The sequence below is a fragment of the Leptonychotes weddellii genome, chromosome 9 (genome assembly GCF_054177405.1).
Source record: "Leptonychotes weddellii isolate Sample4059 chromosome 9, ASM5417740v2, whole genome shotgun sequence".
Classification (NCBI taxonomy): domain Eukaryota; kingdom Metazoa; phylum Chordata; class Mammalia; order Carnivora; family Phocidae; genus Leptonychotes; species Leptonychotes weddellii.
This window is the reverse complement of record NC_138377.1, coordinates 3,224,569-3,243,695: the sequence shown is the minus strand read 5'-3', so window position 1 is coordinate 3,243,695 and position 19,127 is coordinate 3,224,569. Positions and strand designations below refer to the sequence as shown.

Here is a 19,127-nt window from a genome sequence, read left to right as displayed (position 1 = left end):
AGGCGCAAACATTCAACACACTATGCTTCCTGCCACTCGTATGGCTCAGTGCTCCTGAGCAGCTGTGTAGTGAAAGTTCTGTTTATCCTCAGCCACGTGCCTTCCTTTGGGCCCACTTTATCTTGGACTCTCGGATGGAACACAAACTTTGCGAATAAGACATTGTGGTCAGTGGCACCTCTGGGGTGTGTGTGTGTGTGTGTGTGTGTGAGTGTGAGTGTGCGTGTTCTTGTATGTGTGAAGTACTAACTAGAACAGTGTTCCTCAAACCATAAAATGCTTCTAAGATTTTCATCACCTAGGGATCTTGTTAAAAGGCAGATTCTGATTCAGGGACCAAGATTCTGCATTTTTAGCAAGTTCCCAAGTGATGCTAACGCTGCTGGTCGGTGGACAACACTTGGAACCGTTCGGGGCTGGATCTCATGTGCCTTATTTGTGATGTGCGTGCCCGGGTCCCCCGCATTCCATATGCCATCCCTCCTGAGAGAGCCTCCTGGAATCAACACGCTGCTCTCTGGTTCGTGAACAACAGTGATCTGTGATGGGCTCCCTGGATGCATCAATGTCATGAGATTACTCTTCTTTAGAATCGAATCGTGCCTCAAATTGCTCCTCAGATACAAGGCTGCGTCAGGGAGAGGCCCCGAGTGCCTGCCCAGAGCAGAACCTGTCAGGTGCCGGGTCAACAGCATAACTGATGGCTTGGCCCCTCTAATTCTATACTCCTTCCTTTGCAGTCAGTCTGGAGGAGATGTTCCTGGCACCGGGGCCATCTTGCGGCAGAGACCTTGTCTCGGGGATCAGTGACGCTCCATTTTATCAGAAGAGGTATATCTATGACACACATTCATCTGCTGACTACCTCTTGTCATCAAATCCCATCTGCCAGGAATCCCTGGAGCAAAGTTTCTTGTTGTTGCTTTGTTTCGTATAGAACCTGCCTTGGAAGTCTTTTGGGGCATGAACTTTGGGGTTTGGGTGGTGGTGTCAGGGCCAAGGGAGGCCCTGGGACCCAAGTGTGGGAGCGGATGGCTGACGCCAGCACCTGCGCTTTCTTCACAGCTTGTGAACGCCCGGCTCCCTGACTCTTGGGATTCAGCTCGTCCTGAGAATTCTCCAGAGGCAAAGGCACCGGTGGGGAAGAGGCCATGGTTTTCGTATCAGAGCTATTCAGGGATATTTGAGGAGAGGTTATCCGTGTTCTGTTCGCTTCATTCATCATGAATAATACATGGTTAACCTCTTTTTGAATATCAAACTCTGCCTCGGAGGGCCGCCCGCACAAGAGACGTGAGAGTGTGTGTTTCTGGTGTGTGATGTGAGCCAGGGGCCCATCCTGAGCTTCGTGAGGCATGCTTCCTGGAAGGGAGGCCGGCGGGGGGACGAGCCCGGGGTGACTTTGCCGTGTTTTTGCGGTGAACTTGCTGTGTTTTTTGATTTGTACAAAGTCGGCCCCATTTCAATGCCGACCTGCCTTGGAGTGAGGGTGTGGTGCCCGGTCTGCTCCAGAGATGGGGCCTCCGTGTCCACATCACCGCAGGGCGGCTCAGGGAATGCCTGACCAGTGAGCCTACCCCGCCGGGGGCTGGAGCTCCGCCCGGCCCCGAACCTCTTGGCCCAGCCCCTTGTAGGGTGGCTTCCCAGAGGCTGTGCTGGCCCCCCGGATACATTGTAGTTTCCACCCCACTGGGATCCTCAAGGAGAAGTCACTTCTTTCAAGACTTCTCTGAGGGCAGTCTGTTTCAAGGGTCAGATCCCACCCCGGAGGGCTCCCTGAACTCAGGGCCACCGTTTCTCCAGGTATGTGAAAGGGAGGCTGACTTCCACTGTCCCTTTGTGGGTCTCTGTGAAGTCACGGACCCCACTGTCCACTTCCTTTTCAGGTGACTTCCAAGAGGCAGTGCAAGCAGGAGGGTCTTGAAGAGACTGGCTCTGACTTGTATTCCTGTCCTGTGCTCACAATGAAGACGCACACAGCCGATGTCTCTTTTCCTCCATAGCTCTGCCCCGGGCAGCTCCCTGCATGCGGGGTCCAATTCGGGACGAGAACAGTGGTCTCAGGATCTCCCCTTGTTGTAGGGGAGGGAGGCTGGCCCAGACCCCAAATTTGGTGGAGGGTCACCACCCCAGGATCTGACCTATACTGAGGGTGACATCCTAGAGCTGCTGCAAAGCCCGGCTGCCGCACCCCCATCCTGATGCTTCTGTTCCACTTGTGATGACCAGCGTGGTCGGGTCTGTTGATGGAATGCATTCAGGATGGATGCATGTCGGGGACGCCAGCCTCACAGTAAGAAAACTGTCAGCCTCCGCCTCAGGTATGCGAGTATGGAGTTGACCCCGGGGTGCGCATTTTTTGGTGAATGTGTTCCCTGACCCACTAACCCAGAGAATCCGTTCCACCCTCAGAATGAGCAGGAAAAGCCCCCGAATTGAAGCAGGCTTTGGAGATGGGATGGCCATGTTGTTGTCGGCGTTCGGTGCTCGAGGTGGGGCCACCGGGGCGCTCTTTGGCAGATGTCGCATCGTGGAACTCATGCTGGTATCGTGGAAGAATGTGTCGAGGTGTCCCACCTGCAGGGAGGGGATCTGCGTCAGCCCCATCACACCGTCCGTGGGTGGAGAGTCAGCATGTGGGGGTCCACGGGCCCCCAGGACACAGCCTGTCCTTACGGGACTTCCGGGGGCCAGCCCAGCTCCATCCCACCTGTCATGAAGACAGAGTTTTGGTCTGGGGAGTACTGTATTCGTGGCCTAGATTACGTGGTCCTTCAGCTCTCAGTATCCCATCCTGCCCATGAGGCCCTCCCGCGAAAGGTTCTTGTTGGCAGTGCCAATCCAAGGTCTAGGCAGAGCTGATTTGACCCTCAGCATTCAGCCCAGCTACAGGAGGAGGCAGGGGGTGGGCACGGTGGGCTCCTACTCTGCCTCACCTGGGCGGGGCAGACACGGCGGGTCACTCCTCAGTGCTTTTTCTATTACAAGCACAATACGGCATTTCGTCCTTCCTGGATATAATTCCAACTTCACGGAGGAATGACCTCCCCCAGTACTTGAAAGAATGACCCATCGTAGAGCCCGTGCCTTAATTAGGATTAAGCCACATAGCTCCCTTCCGTGTATCCCACTGAGACCTTGGATGCTCAGCCCCTGGGGCTGAGTGGTGTTGCGGTTGACTGTTGGGGTTTCACCTTGTTTGTGGTTAATCACATTGGAGCTGCTGTTTTTCAGGACAAACTCCCACCTGGAAATGTGCCCTGACAGGACTCCAACGTGAGGGCAGGGCGTTGTCCATGATAGGGGAATGGATGGTTGATCAGAGAACATACATTTTATCAATGATGTATGTCAACTGATCCACAGTCCCTACCTATCCAGTGACTTCTCGGGACAGACTCCGGGAGAAGAGCTGGTGGTTTCCTTACCAGTGCTAGTACCTGGCCCTTGAAAAGACCTTCTCTTTGCTGGGTTGGCTCTCTTTATGCTGAGTCATACGAGGGAAAGTTTGTGTTTTTAAGTATCAATCTTGCCTGGGAAGAGCTGTTGGTCCCAGCCCCTTCCTGGGGGACAGGAATGCATGGCTGGCCAGAGAGCATGGGCTTTATTTACAACATGCAGCACCCAATTCTCCTAACCCTCAGTCCCCAATTCGTCCTTAGGAGGACTAGCTGGAGGCCAGGCCGACTCTGGTGAAGACACGGTTCAGCCGCGTTAGCCTTCGGTACTTGAAGAGTGGTTATCCCTGCTGTGTTCGCTGTATTTATGACGAATCATACAGGGACATCCAGTTTTTCAGTATCAAATACTGCTTTGGAGGGCCTCCCAGACAGCATTCCGCCTGCAGGGAGGAGGTCTTGGCTTCCATACCCACCCAAGGTATGTACATGGACGGTGGAGCATGGCGCACATGCTTCTTTCATGATGCCTGTCACTTGTCGCACCCATGACCAGAAGCCACTCTGTGCAGACAGTGGCTGCCTAGGAGGGCTGGACTGTGATCTTCTGGAAGGGGTGTTGGTATCTGCACCACCCATCATGGCAGGTTGACCAGTGAGAATCCCACTCACACCCAGCACCTGCTGCCTATTCCAGGAGAACCCAGTCCTCGCCATGAGATGAATCCCTGGAGACCACGCCAGTGTGAGGACGTGGCAGTGATGCTGGCTGATACCTAATTGGTCATCTTTATTGCATTTGCTCCAGGGTAGACTCTTTCTGAGTGTCAAATCTTGCCCAGAAAAGCTTTCTGGAATCTGTGTCAACTTTGGGGGAGACATGTTCGCCTCATGTCTTTCCGGTGTATGTGGAGAGAGAGTTGAGCAGAGTCCGCTCTTGGTTTCTGATGGTCTCACTTGCTTCCCTCTTCCGCAAGACCCAGCCCATTTTTATGATTGCCTTGGGGAGGGGTAATCTGCTTTGGCTGTGATGCTTTCTCAGTAGGGCTTTCTCTTTTCACGATCAGATTCTCTTGCTACTGGCATGACCACATGGTCCACGGATTGATCAACCAATGAGGAATGATTCTATCATTCCACAAACGATTGTGTGCATACTGTATTCTAGAGGATTCTAGAACTTAGCTACTTCCTCTGAACTGGGGGTAGAGTACAAGAGAAAGTCCTTGCTCATTATAGCCTGGTGGGAGAGATGGACAATAAGAAGCCAACTGTGAGATATAATTTTGTCCACTGTTGAGTGTTATGGAGAGAAAGAAAGTAGGGTAAGGTCTTAGAGAGAAGCAGAAATGGGATGGATGGTTATGTTCACTACAGGGGTCTGGGAAGTTCTTTCTGGGGAGGGGCAATGGAAACTAAGTGGGGGGTGGGTCAGGTGGCAATCTGGGATCAGAGCATTTCAGAAGGAGGGCAGGTTACGTGGAAAGCCCTCTGGCATCATTGAGAGAAAGGAAGAAGGCCAGTGGGGCTGGGCTGAGCTATGGAGGAGTGGCCAGAGCTGAGGTGGGGCAGGTGTGGATGTTATTCTGAGTGAGGTGGAGGCTGTGGGAGGGTTCCAGGCAGGGAGAGATGCAGGATCTGTGTTGAAAAGATTACTCTGACCATGAGAAGATGGAACCTGGTCCTACTGGTCCAGGGTTGTTTGGGAGAAGGTGGGTGAGTGACTTTTGATAGCATCCTTCTTGGAATTGCTTTCTTGGGTGGTTCTCTGGGGTGATGGGTAGTGGAGCCGGATGGGTAGAGAGCGGGTGGCAAGGGAGTGGGGGTCTCCTGGGACAGTGAAGAGCTTGATGAGCCTCCCTCAGATCCTCCTGAGGGTGCCTCGGGTCCCCGGGCTGGCCAGACTCTCCAGGAGCACCCTGCAGTGGCCATGGGAATCTCTCTGGAACTCCCCCAGTTTGGTGGACCCCACGAGTCGTGAAGGAGCTTGGCTAGTGCCTCCATGTGCTTGATGGATAATCGAGTGTGCTCTGTTGAGAAGTCCAAGGCCTCCGTTCAGAAACCCTTGGGTCCATGCACGTGTGGAGAGCCCTGACCTGTGGCGAGTTCGCACATCGAAGCACAAGTTTCTTCTCGTTTCTAAACCCTGCCCCTGAGGACTCAGGAACACAAATTCAACTCCAGGGAGGGGGGGCTGTGTCAGCACCCCTCCCAGGGAGGTGAGTGGACGGCCCCCCCAACCTCCAGCGTGTTCTCGGGACCCACGTCAACCGTGTCACTAACTCTCCGTGTCCAATCTGCCCGCAGGATGGCGTTTGGAGGCCACGACCCCCAGAGAAGAGGAAGGGGACCTCTTGTCTGTCTTGTCTCTGCCTTTCTGTGGTACTTGAAGAGAAGTTGTTCGTGGTGGATTCGCTTTACTTATGACGAATCATTCACGGACAACACTTTTTTCAGTACCAAATGCTACCTCTAAGGACTTCCTGGACACAAGGGCAACGTCCGGGAAGATGTGTTCGTGTTGTCAACCATGTGGAGAAGACAAGGATGGAGGGTTGGCCAGGGACACCGAGCTTGACCTAGCTGTAAGTCGTCTGGCCCACTAACCTGAGCGTCCGATCCGCCCGTAGGGGGCCTTTCCCTGGGCCATGCTAACTCTGGGGAAATGGCTGTTCTTCTGTCACCAGCGCCATCTTACAAGACCCGGAAGAGAGGTTTCCTGGGCCTAAGGCCAACTTCCAGAAGAGATGCTGGTGTGAGCATTGTCCAGGGTGTGTGACTGGTTGACCAGAGGGGCAAGCACTGTTCACCCTGTGGGCCACCTAGTCACCAACCCTCAGCACCCACCTCACCCACCCAGGAAGACTTCTTGGAGGTCCTGCCAACTTTGGGCACCGCGGCAACGGACTTGTGGCGGCAGCTGCTCGGCGGACCTGGACAGCCGTGGTCGGGAGGGTGTGTTCGCTTAAAACGGGGTCACTCATCCGCAGTAGCCCCCTCATCGCCATCACTACACAGCCTCCCCGAAGCTCTCCGGGACGTGATGCTGCCTTCCGATGAGAGACCTGACGCGAGCCGGCCAGCTCCTCTCTAGGGTGCGTACCTGTTCACCGAGCACGCGTTTCATCCAGTGGGTGAGGCAGCTGGTCCCCTAACCTGCCGCATCCTGTCTCCGCACAGGAGGACCCCGCAGAGGCGAGGCCCACCCTGGGGAGCAGCCCTGGTACTCCGCACTGTCGGAGTGGGGGGGGGGGGCACCACGATGTGCTGCTTCATGATGGCCGTCGAATGGTGTCCCCTCTTGCAGGAGGACTCACGGGGTCCGCCCCGCCTTAGGGTAAGTGCGTCTCGGGTGAGCATGCAATTAAAGTGGTAGTATGTCACTCGGCCCACTACCCAATGTTGTCCCGCCCATCCCTTACAGGGCTCCGGAGAGGGCAGCTGCCTGCGCGGGAGAGGCAATGGATTCTCGCCAGCATTCACTTATGGTACTTGAAGAGAGGCTGGCCGTGATGAATTCGATTCATCAAAGCGAGTCATACACGGCTCTCCTCTCTTTTAGTGTCAAATTCTGCCTCGGAAGGTGTCCTGAGCCAGTGCTGTTTCCCAGGTAAGGTGCCTGGACGGCTGAGCCCCGTGCTTTCCTGAGGACGCATGCTGCTGACGCACTAACCCCAGAGGCCGGGCCGACCCGAGGGCCACTTCCTGGGGCACCACCGCCTTCAGGATAAGCTAGAGAGGCTGTTGGGAAGCCCTAACTTTTAAAAAAACTAACACTGAAATACACCTGGCGAGCTCCTTTTACTAGCAGACCCAATGTCGGAGGGGCATGGAGAAGCATTTTTATGAGTCAGTTCTTGGGATTTAGGAGAAACCAGGAAACGGCCCCTGTGATCCCTGGTTTACTAACCTGCAGCAGCCTCGCAGCCTCCAGGGAACTCCCCTAGGGTGATTCCAACCTTATCAAGGAGGCAGTGGCTAATCTGTCTTTGCAAACGTGTGGTCTTTCCAGAGCTCTTTGCTTCATTGACAATGACCCACACGTGGCTGACTTTGCACTGTTGAGTGTTGCTTGCATGGGCAGCCAAGTGCAGGAAGTGGTATATTCCTGTGCAACTGATCCCGGGTTAGTGAACCAGGAGTTGGCCGGAATGCATGGGTTTGACTTGGGGATGGAGCCACTTGGTCTCCTCATCCTCAGTGTCCCGTCCACCCCTCAGAGGCCACTCCCATCCCAGCTGCCCAGACCTCGTGGATGCAGGGACGCTGCGAGCAGCGCCACCTCATGGTGCTCGGAGGGAGGTTGTCCGTGGTGAGTTCGCATTATTTAATGATGCCCAATACACGGTCGATCTCTTTTCGGTACCACATCTCATCAGGCGTCTCCTTGGAGCTGATGCCAACCTCGGGGAAGCCACACTCCTGTGGGTCCCATGCCAATGTTCTTGAACCTGCAGCAGGCCCCTCGGGAATTAGTGGCTAGTTTGCCCCTAGTGCTCCTTATCCTTGTTCAGTCCGTTCATGGAGGACCTTGCCAATTTGGGGTGAGAAGCATGTGATCTAGGACCCTAAGTGACTGAGGGAGTAGGGGTGTTCAGGATGCTTCTGGATTGCTTTTTGTGTTCTAAAGAAAAGTAGACAGCTGCCTTCTCTTTCAGTGCTAAATCTTGTCTTCGAGGGAGGATTCCTTAGATATACTGGCAAAGTCAGGAAGGGTATTGGTCTCAGCAGTTTTTCTGGGCTAAGTGAATGGGTGATTCACTACATCTATTGACCTGGAAAGTGTACGAAATTTGAGGACAGAGGGCAGTTCTGTTTTCAATTTCTTGTTTTTTCTTTCGAAAAAGAATATTTTACCATAATGCCATATTTATGAAAATGACACATGCTCATAATAAAAATTCAAGCAATGTGGAAAAATGTAAATAAAGAGGGGAGAAAATTGCCCAATTCTCTGTGCACCCAGAAATAACCATCAGCACTGCAGAAATTTCAAATACCTGTCTGAGCAAATATGCAAATAGAAACGTCTATTTAGACAAAGAGAAAAATATTTTATAAATATGAGATCACACAGTACCTGATCTTTTTATTAAAAAGGTTAACTCTAATTTTACTCAAATTTAATATAAAAAGTAAGCCGAAGAAAATTGGAAGAATTGATAAAGGTCTCTTGCTCTACCACAAGAGGTATTCATTCCTAAAAGATCCCTCTAATATGAAGGAAAATTTTTATTGTGTAAAATGTCAGCTGGTTTGGATCATCATGTTTTTAATTGTTTCAATTTCACTGCTAGTTGTGAAATATAAGGAAATCAGCATTCTTGCATTTTGATCCACCTCCTGCTTTTTACAATGTAATTTTCCCATTATAGATTTTTGCATTTTGTTCTATAACCATGATTCTTGCAGGTGTTTAATCATAGTTTTATATTTAAATGGATTCATTACTGACCACCAGTTGTTTTGTTTTGTTTTTTCTTAAACTAAGCCTTCTCTATTCTGGAGTTTTTCATTTTAATTAATCTCTCAATGGAATGGATTTTATCACTGTTTCTTCAAGAATACTCATAGACACTATTGCTCAGTCCTTGCACATTTGAGAATCTCTGTCTCTTGCTTTTAGACATAAGGGACAACTTAGCTAGGTATAAAATTCTCAGCCTACTTTCTCTTTTTTTTTTCTTAGAGCTTTGTGGATACTGCTCCACTGTCTGCTACATTTAGTATTTCACTAGCTCTTTTGATGGGGCCTCTCTACGTAACTCCTGCTTGGCTGGACTGTATTGTCTGGTGGATCTTCATATACTTTGTTAGAAAGACTTTGGGTGGACCATAGTCTGTGAGGTCTTTCATCTCTGAGAATGTCTGACCATTGCTCCTAATACCTTGTCTGCCTGTTTTTTCAGATGTTCTTGTGGCCCTGTGATTTGTAGCTCTTTTTAATCACCTTAGTCACTTTAAAGATACTTACTGTTACTTTCTTTCAACTTGAGGGGTACAAGTCCTTCTCTTTGTTGAGTCTGTTGACTCCTGATTGTGCTTTTCTTCATGGGTTTCTGTAGCTTTTTGTAGTGATACTATCATCAGTGGGAATTAAAGTGTTTCTGTTTTGTTCCCTTTGCAAAAGATGGTGACATTACGGCTCTGTGTTTGGTTCTGTCTGGAACCCCAAGGCTTTCACCAGTTGGACCAGTTTTCCTACTCAATTGTTGGCTTAAAGATTCTCACACCTGATGGCTGGTATAAATCCTCACCACATCTTTGTCCTGGAGCTTTGTTGCTCACAGGAGAAGTCATTCCATCCACAGCCTAGACGGAAGCACACTCTCTTGTCATTTCTCTGGGCCCGCATAGTGTTCTAGCTCTCCTTTCTCTTCCAGATCTCCACACTTCTTGGGCCCAAGGTCACATCCCCTCTTCTGCTTGGACAGTATGACCACAGACTCTTTGAGTCTCCAGTGCAGGGTCCCTTAGGTCTCGTTGGTGGCAGGTTGCAAACTTGTCACTCTGAATTAAATTCTCTCTTCATTGGCAGCAGATCGTTTCCCTTCCTTTCATTCCTTTTAGCTGTGCATTTATTTACCAGTTGATTTTGGCTGTGGCTGTGTTTTATTCATCATTTCTCTGCCTTTGTGGAGGAGAGGGTTCTCTGTTAGCTCAGTACTAGGATCTGACTCAGTCACTGGTTTTCTTTATCAACTCTTCTGAATCATATTATGCCTTCTTGATTCATAGCTAGTCGTTCCTTTGTTTCAAAGATATTTTCCTCTATTATTTCTATGAGTACTTTTCTCTTCTATGTGTTGGCCTTTTCTTGGGTTTCCTGGAGGAGGAAAAAAAAAAAAATCTCTGATCTGGCCCCACGCTGCCATCTTATCTGGAAGTCTCTGTTGTCATTTGCTCTTGTACTTGCCTATTTAAAATGAATCCTACCTGGATGCCCCCTTCACAGTATAATCTTCCACCTTGGCAGGATGCCTCGTTGCAGTTCCAGCTTCTGGGATGGACGTGGAGTCTGTACCATCTGCTAGGTATGTGAATTTACTTTTAACAATGGAGGATTTGGTTTTTGAACATATGTCTACTGGACTATTAACCCTAAGTGTGTAATTTATCCTCAGGGAGACTTCTTAGAAGTTAAGGCCACCTTTGGAGATGAGGCCATAATTCTGAGGTCAGTGTCACACCATGCATGATAACATCTGTATCCCACACTGTAGTTTTTTTTAACAATCAATATTGCGAAGTCAGCTTCCTTGGGATGAACTCCAGCTTTGGAGGGCTTCCTGGACACAAGGCTGTGTGAAGAAAGGATCCCTACTATCAGTTGTGATGCTGATGGGAAAGGGGGAAGTGTTCCTTGCTGTGATCAGAATAGTGACTTCTCTTGCGCTTGACCTTTCCACATTCAAATCCCCCAGAAGTGCTTCTGAGATACCGTGCCAAGCACTGCGAAGGTGTTGACCTCTGGGCTACTTCAGGGTCTATGATGGGATGACTGAGCATGGCACGTGTACTTCCTGCATGACTCTCATTCTGCTAACTCTCCGTGTTTGCTGTGTCCTTAGGGGGACTTCCTGGGGAAGGCCAACTTTGGAGAAGAGGAATTGGCAACTGGTTGGCATGAATCTACAGTCCTTGAAGTTAGGTTATCCATGTTGCCTTTGCTTTATTTATGCTAATCATACATAGTTCACCTATTTTTCAGTACCAAAGCCTGTTGTGGAGGGCTGTTTGGGGCAGGGTCCTACTTCAGGGTGAGACCTCAGTGTCCATTCCTCTCTGGGGTCAGTGGCGGGGGGTGGGGGAACCATGGACCAGAGCTGACTATAGAGTGTGTACCATCCTGACTCAGTGCACCCTGCTCTGCACCCTCTGTGTGATACATCTGTGGCAAGATTCGTGGAGGCGGTGCCATCTTGGGAAAAGTGGGGCTTTTCTTCCCAAAGCTTCTTGGCAGCCCTTGAAGACGGGTCTTCCGTGATGTACTCACTTTATTTTCTGACAGATCTTACATGGCTGACCTTTTTTTACATATCAAAACTAGCCTTCAGGCACCTTGGGGTGATGCCAGCTTCAGGGACTCGACTTGGCGTCCACACTCTTGACTGGATGGTCTTGAGCACGTGCGGGTCTTCCCATGTGTGTGCCACCTGCATCCCCACCCCCTCAGGGGTTACCACTTACGCACGACGCCAGTTTCCCTGAAAAGGCAGTAGTCTCGTCGTCGAGTCTCTCTGTGTTTGACAGGAAGTCATCCCTGTGCTGTCTCCTCATGTGTAACAGGTGATGCCCCGCAGCCTGTCCCTCCCTGCATGGCTTCCTGGAAGGGGCGCTAATTTCAAGTAAGGGGCAGTGGGTCCGCATCTGCCGGCGGGGCCCAGCTGAATGGGGCCAGCCCGCACAGCGCGCATCCCCCTCTTGGTGTCGCCAGCATCCTCACTCCGTACCCCTTCCGTCCTTAGGCCTGCTGTCTGGGACGTGCCGGAAGCTAGCACCTTAGTCAGGTACTCGAATGGAGGTTGTCCATGGTGTGTTCATTTTATTTATGATGAGTATTACATGGCCAATCTCCTTTCAGTACTAAATTCTTCTTGGGAAAAACTCCACAAGGGCACGTTTCATCTGGTGCCTGTCCACGGTAAGGAAACGGAGTGTGTACCCCATGACAAGTGCTTTATGTGTGACAATGTCACCCGGCCCAGAATTCCCAGGAATGATGCTGACCTTGTAGGGGAGACAGTGGTTTTCTGGTCACTGTTAACCCCTCCTTCCCTGGAGACTCACTAGTGAAGAAAGCTTATTTGGTAAGCCTCTGTCCTGTATGAAGTCATCTTGGACATGGGACACATTCTGGGGGAGGGGACCTTTGCGCTATGCCAACAGCCTGGCTGAGTGGAGGGCATACACTTTACATATGCATTGTGTTAGGATGCCTTCAAGTGTCCTAGTCCTCAGGGTGCAAAGCCCACCCTGGGGAGGTGGGGCTGGGGGTGGGGATTTCTTGGGTCATGAGAATCGAGGTATTTGAAGACAGGTTTCCACGGCATGATTTGTTTATTCCTGGTGCAAGATAAGAATCATTCATAGCATGTATGATTTACCTTATGTTTACGAGCTTTGGGATCTTGGGCAAGTTACTTAGGCGATCACCTCTGTGCCTCAGTTTACCCATCTGTAAAACAGAGACAATGCCTACTCATAGAGTAGGTATAAAGCCTCAATACGTGTGCAGAGTGTTTGGACAGTGCTTGAAATGTAGTGCAGTTGAAAAAGAATTGGCTTTTGGGATGACCATTATTACTATGTTGCTGTTCTATCATAGACCTTCCTTTATCATTCTCTTGCCCACCAGAATGCGAGCTCCCTGGGGGTTTTGCTTACTGCTGTGTTCCTCAGTGCACGTGGTAGATGTGATGTTGGATGAATGGATAGTGGCTGGTTGACACATTTTCTTTATCAAGTGGCTCTCCGAGGCCCTCCTGGAAGGAAGAGGGAATGAAGGACAGCAGCAAGCCTCTGTTTCCCCGATGACGCGGCCGGTTCGCCCTCGCCATGCCAGCTCCCCCACTCCAGGAGGAGTCCCCAGTCTTCAGGTCAGGGACCCCACAGGCTTGGAGGCTGGAGGTCCCTGCCGTGGCCACAGTACTTCTAGACAATGTTAAATGACCGCTCCTTTCTCTGTGTTAAATTCCCATGCAGGGCCTGCCCAGCGGAGGCGCCAGCTTTGGGATGGGACCTGGGTGTCTGTGCCTCTCGAGGGTAAGTGGCCAGATGCTGCCTAGATATGGGTCTGACTTGTGGTGCGTGTGCTCAGAGCCTCCCCCAGCCCCCTGCTCCCAGCTGAAGCCAGGTCAGGGGATCACCCGGTGCCATGTGAGCTGGTGCATGATGCCCTCCCCTCCGACAAGACATGTTCTGATCAGGTGTGGGAGGCTCCCGGGTGCAGTGCCAGGCTAGTGCCAGGGAGTTGGGGGCGGGGGGTGGAAATGAGCAGCTAGACCCTGAAGGCAGCGCTGCCCTCGGTGAAGAGGCGTCTTGCTGGTGCTCTTGCCCCTGCTGACCTTTGACCCTTGAGCAGAGGTTGCCCTTGGTGAATTCGCTTTATTTATGTTGAATCACACAAAGGCAACTTTTGTTTGAGTATCAAATCCTGCCGGTGATGGCTTCTGGGGCCCAGTGGCAAGCTCAGGGTCTACACCTCTCCCATGAACGAGAACGGATGGTGTGCGTGTGGGTGGACAAGGATGATGTGGATCAGAGAACACAGGTTCCGTTCATAGCGTGGGTCACCTGGGGCATTGGAAGGCTGGTGTCAGTGCTCAATCTGCTCCAGAGCTTACCTGGGACCCTCCTTACCTCACCGGTCTGACCACTGATCCCAAAGACATTCTGCCTGCCCCACTTCTCCTCGGGAGGAGTTTTGACCTTGTGGGTTAGTGAAGAGTTTGCCCTCAGCAGCTGGAGAGGCCGCGGCTTCTCGTTCCCTCTGTCTCGCACAAAACCCCTCCTGCGTTCTGTCTGTCTGTCTCTCCGGTTCCTCTCCCTGCGCCGCTCCTCTTCTCCCTCTCTCTCTCTGTCTCGCCATCCCCCTGCCCACCAGCACTCTCCATTTTCTCATGGGTTAGGGGATGAATAGAAGCTGTCAGTACTGAACCCTACTTGTATTAAGTAACAGTGATAAAAGTAATCAACACAAAATAACACTAAACACAACGGAAAAGTCGCCGCGTAAGACATGCTCAGTTGTCTACAAATTGGCAGAAGAATCTAATTTTCTCGACAACGTGTCAGCTGCCGCATCCGACCTGGGGCCACAGAGCCCTGTAGGCGTGGCAGCCACGGGAGGAAACGGACGGCAGCGCACTCCCGACGCAGCCGGGCGGACGCAGACACGGGCACACTGAGGGATCCGATCCCCGTGCAAATTTGTAAATGGAAAAGAATTGATCCTAATGAAGATGATTTGGGCGAAAATAGCAAAGGGAAATAAAAGAAACGAGAACAGCTCAACAGCATAGCCAGGGAGGCTAAACAGGGAATTTGATTAGTTTAATGGAATTCACTGTGAAAAACACGATTTGTATGAAAATCAGTGTCGGCACAGTTCTCATTAAGGTGGTTAAATTCGCACGTGTGGCGTGCGGTCCGTGGGGTCAGCAGGAACACGGGGGCCGGGCACAGTGTCCTTTATGCGTCTGACCTTTTCTTTCTGTCCCAAGTCTTCCCAGAGAGCTTCCTGAGCGGGCTTGCTGACGTCAGGGGGGACACGCTGGTGACGGGGTGCATGTTGTCACCAGCGTGTGTGCCTTCTCAGTGCTGGGCCTCTCCTGATCTGCTTCCTCTTGGCATCCCTTCACCCCCTTGCGGAGCTCTGGGCGACACGCTGACTCCCTCCACAAGTGAGGCAGGAGATCCTTGGTCAGTGGGGACAGTTGTCATCAGTGCCGTTGTGCAACCCACAGGAGGTGTTGGCACGTCCCCAGGCCCCAGGCCGGCCCCACAGACCAGCCGAGTGTCGCTTGGTCGCGGAGGCTGGCCTCGTTTGGGAGGTGGTCCTGGAATTGGTGTTTCTAGGATCCAGACCGTTGCCCGGGGTGTGAAAATTTGTCCTTTGCTGGCATGATTCGTGGATGACCAGCACTGTCTGGTGGATCTCTTTCCAGATCAAGCCCTGCCTTGGAGGATTCCCAGAAGCCACAGCACCCTCAGGAGGTGGCCAGCGGCTGGAGCCCTCGCCAGGGTAGGTGCATGGGCGCAGCCCCAGGACATGCCCTGAGTGTGTTGGTGATGTATGTCATCTGGTCCAGTAGCCGCTGCCGCCCAGCCCATTCTCACGAGCCCGTCAGGAGGTGATGTCAGCTCTGGGAAAGCATCTCTAAGCCGCAGGTCAGTATCCATGGACAGGGACGCTTCCATACTGCGTTTTCTTTCTTCAGGACAGACCTTGGGTGGCCGGTTCCTTGCTGCAATGGTAGCAAGACCCAAGGGCTTTCTGAACTCCTGCCAACATCAGGGAAAGGATTCTGCTGTCGGTCCCACTCCCAAGTTCGCAAAATGGGTGGTGGGCACAGAATCCAGACTCTGCTTGTCGCATATGTCATCTGCTCCCTGGCCCTCTCTGGCCAGTCCATTATTTGGGGGCATATTCTGGATCTGATGTCAACTCTGTGAAGAACCAGGGTTCTGATACCAGAGCTGCTTTGCCTTTTTTTTGAAGAGAGATTATGTTTGGCTCATTTGCTTTTTTCTCCCCCCACTCCTCCTAGCCTTTATTTTTGGTGTTTTGCTTGCTTTGCTTGTGAGGCTAATCAAATGATCAACCAGTTTTCTTTTGTATTAAATCGCCCTTTGGAGGACGCTGCGGGGGGGTGACGCCTATACGGGGCTAGAGGTGGTGTTGGGGGCACCTCGGGGAGCGCAGTGCTGGGCGTTAGCACCGCGCACACACGCAGTGCCCCCTGGAGGGAGGCTTTGTGCTGGCGCGGGGCCTGGGGTCACCCTCTCCGGGGTCTGGGAAAGAAGAGCTGAGGGCAGGCAGGGTGGTATCTTCGTCAGCTGTGCGTCAGACCCATCGGCAGATAGCCCCCGTGTAGGACAGTCGGGCAGAAGGGCGCCTCAGATGCCCGTCAGCTCGCCTTGGGGAGCCCTCTAGGGTGGTGCGCCCAAGCAAGGGCACCCCCTTGCCAGCCTGAGATCCCCCCACCCCCCACGGCCCTCGTATTCACTTCGGGGAATGGTCTCTGGATCTGGCGCATTCTGGGAGGGGATGGAATGGTTGGCCTCAACGGCTGGCGGGGGCAGGGGAGTCCGGTAGAGGGCGAAGTTCCGGCCCCTGAATGCCCAGCGTTCAGGCTGCCCTTGGGGAGGGTCTTCTGGAAGCACAGCCACCTTGAAGCGTCTGCCTTAGTCCAAGCGTCCAAGCCTCTCCATGGTACTCGGGGAGAGGTTACCCGAGCAACTTTGCATCTGGACGACGAATGTTGCTCGGTGAACCCCTTTTCGGTATCAAATTCCACCAGAGAGGCCGACTCGGAGGCCGTGGCACCTCGGGGAAGAACGTCGGTAGCAGCACCGCTCTGGGGTACAGGACGGATGGTCGACCAGTTGGAAAGTAATTGTTTCGAATGTACTTCACCTGGTCCACTAGCCGTCCGTATCCACTGCAGCCCGCAGGGCCCGCGGGCCCGGGCCCGTCGCTCCTCAGCTCAGCACCTCTCCTGGTACTTGAAGGGAGATCGACCGTGTTATATTCGCTTTATTGACTTCGAATAATACATGGTTGATCTTTTCTCAGTATCAAATCTCACCTTGGAGGATCTCTTGGACATGAAGCCCTGCGGGGGCGGGCATGGGGCTGTGGGGGGAGGGGTCTGTGTCATCGCCCCAGCGGGGCGCCCGGGGTGGAGGCCTGGCCGCCTAGGCTGGAGGGGAGGGGCGGGGCAGGGCAGGCGTGCACGGCCAGCCGGCAGCCCCTCACCTTTCCTGTCTGATCCACCCTCAGGACGGCTCCCGCGAGGCGGTCACCACAGCAGCGGTGGCGGCCCTCGACGGCCCTCGACGGCGTCTCCATGGGTACTTGAGGAGAGGTTGTCTGTGATGAGTTCGCTTTATTAATGCCGAATATAACACAGATGGCCTGTTTTCAGTACCACCTGCGACTCTGAGGCCGGCCCCCTCCAGGGTACGTGAGTGCATGGGCTCTGTGAATGACCTGTGTCGCCCTCTCCGCCGACCCTCCACATCGAGTCCGCCCCGGGAGAGCTTCCCGGAGGGCCCGTGGGCGCTGGGGGTCTGCACCGGGGGAGGCTGGGCACGAGGCCCCGCTTGCTGCAAGGCGAATGGCTCTGTCTGTCCTCCGTGCCCCAGACCATGGAGGGCCCCCCACTGCGGAGGGCGGCTGCCCCTGTCCCCGGGGGCCCCCCTCCCCCACCGAGGGCTGAGCCCCTGCATGGCCTGCACCTGGGAGGCTTGTCCCAGCCACTTTGCCACTCACCGCCCTGCCTTGGGGACCCGCGCCGGCCGCCGCCCCATTGGGGGAGAGCCCGAGCTTCTGCTTGCTGCACCTGCTGCCCCGTGGGGTGCCTGAGGAGAGGTTGCCCGTGGTGCGTTCGCGTTCATCCTGACGCACAATACGCAGTCGACCCCTTTTCAGCATCAGATCCCACCTTGCATGCCTCCTGCTCGCGCTGCCGTCCAGGGAGGGGGCCGGGCCGGGGCCGGGGAGGGGGCCGGCGGGGGCCCCCGAGCATGCGCTGACCTCCAGCCCGTGGCCCCGGGGCGCGTGGTGGGCCGTCTGTGAGGAAGAAGCCTCCCGTCTGGAGTCAGCCCTGCTCAGTGGTACCTGAAATAGGTTGCCTGTGAGGTGTTCACTTTCTATACGATGAATATTATACAGTCAACCTCTTTCCGGTATCGAATCCCGCCTTGGACGACGTCCCGTCCGGGTGCCGGCTCCAGGTAGCAGAAGCCTCAGCGCTGGCCGACCTGCGGACTTGGTGTAGGGACCCGTGCCCCCCGGCCTGGTCATGTTCCAGCTCCTTTCGTTCTAGACGGCTTCTGAGGGCCACATGGAGTGGGCCTGTGGCTCCCGAGGCCCCCAAACTGGTCGCTCCTGACGTCCCCACTCGGGGCCGTTACCCCAGGGCTGGGCTAGGCCTCCACCTGCTGATTCTCCTTTCCCGAGGGCGCCCAGCCCTGCCCAGACCACCGCAGGGCCCCAGGGGTGGGGGGTGGGGGGTGGGGGGACGGGTCTGGGCTACTGCAAAGGGGAGCTCCTAGAGTGCCTCCAGGGGGTGACCCGAGGGTGTTTGGTATTAGTGAATTGTCTTCTGGGCGGCCGGAGGCTTTTTCTGCGCTGGCTCCCATCCCCGGACTGGGGAGGGGGGTGGCTAGACAACGGCCTCTCCCTGGAAGGCCCCTCTCTGCACGCCCTTCCCCTGGTGGCGTCGGTGCAGGCCTGCGGGCTCCCTGTGCCCAGTGCCAGGTTCCCAGCAGTGACCACGCCGGTGGAGCCCCATGGCTCCAGGGCCTCCCCTGCCCGGTCTGCCGGGCCCCGGGTGGGGCAGCTGTGTGCACCTGGCCCTCCTTTCTGGCCCTGCCTTAGGGGCCGCCCTCTCTGGCTCACACCCCTGCACGGGCCCCACCGGGGTCTCCACCTCCTGCTTTTGCCAGGAGAACCTTCCAGCAAGCAATCTGGCTCTCTCTGCACCGCCCAAAGCCCCTCCAAGGCACCCCCTTCCTCGCGCCCCCCTGCAAGACCCCAGGCGGCCCACCACATCCCCTGCCACGCCCTTCTTTTGGCGTTTACCCTATACCTACCCCCACTCTAGGTCCACCCACCCGTCTGTTGGGAGCTGGGTCCTGTGCAGCTGCCACTGCAGACTGCCTCATCCTCCCCCTCTCTAGGGCCTAGATGGGGATGTCCCCATCTCAGGGCACCCAGCACAGTCTCTTGTTCCAAAGGGATTGCCCCTTTCTAGAGCAGGGGTTCAGGATTCTGGAGGGGATGGAATGTCCTTGTTCGGCGAGGCTGTCCCTGACCCCCCCAGCCTAGCGCCCCTCGTCCTAGTCGCCCTCTGTCAGTACCCTGTTCCAGCTTTCCTCCTGGTCCACTGCTGTCTGAAATTACCTGCTGTTAATGTCTGCTTTCTCCCCCTCCTCCCCCAGACTAAGGTTTCTCAGGGCAGGGATTTTTTTCTGTCCTGTTCCCTGCTCTGTCCCCAG

General features: G+C 53.9%; 2 long non-coding RNA genes across 2 annotated transcripts; one reads left to right on the top strand and one right to left on the bottom strand.

The window, feature by feature from the left end:
* Window positions 1-6,955: 6,955 nt before the first annotated feature.
* LOC145723231 (uncharacterized) lies at window positions 6,956-11,121 on the top strand. Its single transcript, XR_014148153.1, has 4 exons — window positions 6,956-7,008; window positions 7,619-7,710; window positions 10,375-10,432; window positions 10,523-11,121. It is a non-coding gene; the product is annotated as an uncharacterized LOC145723231 (long non-coding RNA).
* Window positions 11,122-14,438: 3,317 nt separating this feature from the next.
* LOC115938013 (uncharacterized) lies at window positions 14,439-17,737 on the bottom strand. The gene is made up of 2 exons (XR_014148282.1): window positions 16,882-17,737; window positions 14,439-16,627 (listed from the first exon to the last, which is right to left on the bottom strand). It is a non-coding gene; the product is annotated as an uncharacterized LOC115938013 (long non-coding RNA).
* Between the last annotated feature and the right edge of the window lie 1,390 nt (window positions 17,738-19,127).